A 6,000-nucleotide genomic window follows, 5' to 3' on the forward strand; every position below is an offset into this window, starting at 1 on the left:
ATGGGCGACTTCGCGGTTAAGTTTCGAGTCAGGTCTAAGGTTGATGGTTTCAACTGGGCGTTGGTGGCGGTTTATGGTGCCGCACAGCCCGAGCTTAAACCGGATTTTTTAGCGGATCTTGTTCGGATTTGTGGGTCCGAGCAGCTTCCAATCTTAGTTGGGGGAGATTTCAACATCATTAGGAGGAGAGAGGAGAAGAATAATGATAACTTTGACGGCAGATGGTCGTTCATGTTCAATACTATTATTGAAAGCCTGGATCTGAGGGAGATACAGCTTTCTGGTAGAAAGTTCACCTGGGCTAACTCTTTGCCCAACCCGACGTACGAAAAGCTTGATCGTGTTCTTGCGAGTGTGGAGTGGGAACAGAAGTTCCCGCTTGTGACGGTTCAAGCTCTTTCCCAGGGTTTTTCCGATCACACACCCCTGTTCGTTGACTCAGGGGAGCCGAACCACGTGGGTAATAAAAACACCTTTTCTTTTGAGATGGCCTGGTTCGAACGCGAAGGGTTCCTAGACCTGATCGCTCGGGAATGGGCGAAGGGTGTAGGCGGTAGGACCGCGGTCGAGCGTTGGCAAAATAAGATTAGGAGTTTGAGAAGCTTCTTACGGGGTTGGGCTAAGCACCTTAGTGGGGTATATAAGATTGAGAAGGACAGGCTTCTCTCTCTTATACAGAATCTGGACGTCAAGGCCGAATCCACGATTTTGATGCCTGCTGAGCTCCAGGTTAAAACTGAAGCAGAGAAGAGGTTGAAAGAACTTCTACGTGAAGAAGAATTGAAGTGGGCTTTGCGGGCTAAGGTTCGCAAAGTGGTCCAAGGGGACGCAAATACTCAATTCTTTCATCTGATTGCTAATGGTAAGCACAGAAAGAAGAGAATATTCCAGCTTGAACAAGATGAGGGCACTATTTTAGGACAGGATAACCTAAAAACATATATAACCGAATATTATAGGCAGTTATTTGGACCTCCGGAGGATAGTTGTGTATCTCTCGATGAGTCCAGAACTGAGGATGTGCCTCAACTTTCGGCTGCTGAAAATGATATTCTGGTTGCCCCGTTTTCGGAGAAGGAGGTGTTTGATGCTATAGCACAGTTGAAAAATAATAAGGCTCCCGGACCGGATGGATTTCCGGTAGAGTTCTACAAGAAGTGCTGGCATATTATTAAGGGGGATTTGCTACCTATGTTTCAGGATCTGTTCTCTGGACAGCTTCAATTATTTCACTTGAATTTTGGAACTATCACACTGCTTCCTAAGAAGACGGATGTTGTGAGAATTGAGCAGTTCAGGCCGATCTGCCTACTCAATGTTAGTTTTAAAATACTCACCAAGGTCGGGACTAATAGGCTCACACAGATTGCGCATTCTGTGGTGCAGCACTCCCAAACTGCCTTCATGCCGGACAGGAACATCCTTGAAGGGGTGGTTGTCCTTCATGAAACACTCCATGAAATCCACTCCAAGAAGTTAGATGGTGTCATTTTTAAGGTGGATTTCGAGAAAGCGTATGATAAGGTTAAATGGCCATTTCTCCAGCAGGCATTGCGTATGAAAGGTTTTGATGAAGCCTGGCGACGCCAGGTTGAATCATTTACACAAAAAGGGAGTGTGGGAATTAAAGTGAATGACGATATTGGTCATTACTTCCAGACACATAAAGGCCTTAGACAAGGAGATCCGATGTCCCCTATCTTGTTTAACATTGTGGTTGATATGTTAGCCATCTTGATAGGAAGGGCTAAGGAGAATGGTCAAGTGGGTGGCTTGGTACCTCATCTGGTTGATGGAGGTGTATCCATCCTTCAGTACGCTGATGATACAATCATCTTTATGGAGCATGAACTGGCCAAGGCGAGAAATATGAAGCTGGTGTTATGCCTCTTCGAACAATTGACCGGGTTAAAAATTAACTTCCATAAGAGCGAGCTGTTCTGCTTTGGTAGAGCCAAAGACGAACAGGAGGCTTATAGGCAATTGTTTGGGTGCGACTTGGGGGAATTACCTTTTTCTTACCTAGGTATTCCAATCCACCATAGAAAGCTGACCAATAGAGAATGGAAGTGCATCGAAGACCGGTTTGAGAAGAAACTGAGTTGCTGGAAGGGCAAGCTCATGTCATATGGAGGCCGATTAATTCTGATTAATTCGGTGCTCACGAGTATGCCTATGTTTCTCTTATCGTTCTTTCAAGTCCCAGTAGGTGTTAGGAAAAGACTGGACTTTTATCGATCGCGTTTCTTCTGGCAGGGTGATGATCTAAAAAGAAAATACAGACTTGCAAAATGGGATATCATCTGTAGACCGAAAGACCAAGGGGGTCTTGGTATTGAGAATCTTGAAGTTAAGAACAGATGTCTTCTTAGCAAGTGGCTGTGGAAGCTTTCTTTTGAGACTGATGCCATGTGGGCACAAATCCTCTGCAGCAAGTACTTACAGACAAAGTCCTTATCCCAGGTCACAGTCAGGCCAACCGACTCGCCTTTCTGGAAAGGCCTGATGAAAGTCAAACAATCTTTGTTTAATAGGACAAAGGTTGTCATTGGCAACGGCGCTAGTACACACTTCTGGGAGGATACTTGGCTCGGCGAGACACCCTTGGCCATTCAATATCCGTCTTTATATCACATTGTTCAACGACGTGAGGTTTTCGTTGCTACGGTGTTTCAATCCATCCCCCTTAATATTCAGTTCAGACGGTCGTTAGTGGGCAATCGTTGGGAAGATTGGCTCCGTCTAGTTCGGAGACTAATGGATGTCCATCTTTCTCAACAACCCGATGAATTACGCTGGAAACTGACTAGGTCTGGAGTATTCACGGTTAAATCAATGTATATTGATATAATTAATTCGAGCTCCATTCCTACCTCCAAACATGTTTGGGCTGTCAAAGTTCCCTTGAAGATAAAAGTGTTTATGTGGTTTGTCCATAAACAGGTTATTTTAACCAAGGATAACTTGATTAAGCGTAATTGGACAGGACCTACGAGGTGTAGCTTCTGTGATCGGGACGAGACGATCAAGCATCTCTTTTTTGATTGCCCGTTTGCCAGAGTACTTTGGCGGACGGTTCACATTGCTTTTAATATTACTCCACCGAATTCTGTCGCTACGTTATTTGGGACATGGCTCAATGGGATTAAGCCTGAATTAGCGAGACATATTTGTGTTGGAGTTTGCGCTTTGTTGTGGACTATCTGGACTTGTAGAAATGATTTGGTTTTTAACAGAATATCACATATTCACTTTTTGCATGTTATTTTCCAAGCCACGGCCGTGATCCGTTCATGGTCGCTACTCACTCCGATGGAGGCCAGGGAGCATTTGGTTACTGGATCTATCCGCTGGGAGATGGTAGCTCGGGATATCTTCAACCGGTTTGGATGGCGGTTATGTAATAGGATAGGCAATTAGTTTACCTATCTATCTTTAGCCAGCCGGTTGTGGCGTCTTACCTTGGCTAGTCTGTGTGTCCAGCCTCTGTAGCTCTGTGTGAGCTGTCTTTTTATTTCTTTTCAGTCGGAGACTTTGGAACCTTTTATTTCATTAATAAGATGGCCGTATGCATCACTCTGATGCAGAGGCCGGGGAGATCCCCTTTTCCAAAAAAAAAATAAAAATGCACACGTACCGGCTGCAATACCATTGCCACCGCTAGCAGCCAGGACTTTGCCACCTATGTCAACTAAGGGAATTTTATATGATTTATAAGACTAGTCAGATTAAATAGTTGATGGCCTGTAGAGCGGATAATCTGAAGAAAACAAATACTAAAAGGATTGTCTAATGAAGAAGAATGCAACAAACTGATGCTAGTTAAGTAGGAGTAAAAATGCTTACAGATTCAGATTCTGCATTTGTGGACAACACCAAGTAAAAGCGCCAGCGATGTGTAATATTCCCTGGGTGCACTGAATACTCGGCAGGACCGGAAATATGTTACGAGACGAAGCAGGGCCATAATCTTCACCTCTTGCCATCAGCTTTTATCATGTCACGATGCACTGGAGGCGGAGCTTTCTGCTTTAATGGAAAGTTTGGCGCTGGCTCGAAAATGGAGTAATCATCCCATTCTTGCTGAATTAGACTGTCCGGAGGCAACCGACTTGATAAAGAACAGGGACAGAGATAGATGAAGATTTGCTTTCTTAATTCATGAATTCAGACACAACATGGAAGGACAGAACACTTGTATTACTCATGTGCGTTGATGTCAAAACTCTGTAAGCTATATACTTAACTCAAAAGGGCACTGTCGTCTTTTTAGGGTCTGAACCTGAATACCTGATGAGGTAGTCAAACTGAAATTAACCTGTTAGATGAGTCATACAAGTATTTGACGCAAAAAGGGAAATCGGGGAGCAATCCTTTGTCAAAAAGAAAAGGTAATCCCGACACTGTGCATGGGCAATTATTTTTGGTGGCGATTATTTTTCAGTCTACTTAGACTTTGGTGGCGATTACTGAGTTGTTCTGCAATGTGTCTATCTAATACTACTATGTTGTGTGAAATAGTTACGAAACTAGAGCTGAGTTGGTTAAACAAACACTAAAATAAAAAAAATAACTTGTTGAATAAACTCATTATCACTTTTTCGCAGGGTGTAAACTCGGTCGTAGTGGCAAACATGACTTCAAAAAAATAAACCGATTTAATTTTATCCATGGAAGACTGCTTGAAACCGAACCTCATTAAAACCAGTTTGTTTGCTTCGTCCCTCCAGCCGGCTTTACTAATCTTGCTTGTGCGTTCAGCTCGTATATGTAGCCTCGTGACACCAGCACATCACCATTAATGTCTAGCGGATCAAGCAGATATAACTTACCTGCCACTATGTAACCTGCAATGCAACTTACTGCTACACAAAGCACATGGGCAAGAATTCCAGACAGGGTAACAACAGCACTTAGTATTACAGATATCTGCAGTTTGCAGTTAGCATTGATATCTGCACTTAGTATTAACAAGTAACTACTTACCTGCCGCTTAGCATTTCAACACTATGCAGTCTCAAATTGATATCTTCTATCTGGATGTGGACACCAACATAGTAGTGCTGTATATATGACAAGTCCGTGAGTGTATGGACCTGTCAGACCCTAGTACTAATCTGACGAGCAAGGCAAGCAATCACACACAAACTGGGACGGAAAATTGGGGAATTCGGCCCCCGTCAGATGAGCATTGCGTATATGGTGCATGTATAAGGAGTATGTAGGGTTTTGACACTTACGTGAAGTAGCTAGCTTAAGTGACCAGACCAGCGGTGAAGGTGGAGAAGCGAGGACAGCCATCAGATTCGACGCTTCAGGCTTCTTCAGTCCTCAGTTAGACAGTACTGACAGGACCAGTCTCTTTGAGGCTTTGAGTTGTGTGGTTGTGCGTGGAACCAACGTGGATAAAGTACCCATATCATATCTCAATCTTTCTTTTTGGCCTCACGATAAAAAAAACATGAGCATAGCAAAACAATGTCTCGTATTCGCTGCCTGTTTCATTTCAGCTTACACACCCGTCCTGTTTAGTCCCAAAGTTAAGAAAGTAAACCAATCGTCAGTCCATAAAAATAAGGGTTAAGCCCCATCGCCTGATACAAAACAAATTAGAGAGAAAAGTTAAATGGGTTTGAACTGTAAGTATGTGGTTTATTACTCAAAATTTTTATGGAATAACTATTTGTAGCTTCCTGACATTGGAAGGCTAAAACATAGGTTTTTAAGAGATTTCACCATTTAAAATCGGTCAATATTCATATTATTAAATTTCATTTTAGTTAGGGTTTAATCCTAATTCCAAAATTAATACCTTCTAATCTTTCGTAAATTTCTGGACTGTAATCATGAGGGTCTTTTCCTGAATAGTTTGAACAACCAATAGTGCATTCATCCACTTACTCGTGTTCTCCCTATAGCAAGGTCTATACACTTATCTAGGTAGCTATCAAACTCGACTTTGTGGGACAGAAGACAAAAGTTGGTGACTTGGTGCGCATA

The sequence above is a fragment of the Aegilops tauschii genome, chromosome 3 (assembly GCF_002575655.3).
Source record: "Aegilops tauschii subsp. strangulata cultivar AL8/78 chromosome 3, Aet v6.0, whole genome shotgun sequence".
NCBI classification, from domain to species: domain Eukaryota; kingdom Viridiplantae; phylum Streptophyta; class Magnoliopsida; order Poales; family Poaceae; genus Aegilops; species Aegilops tauschii.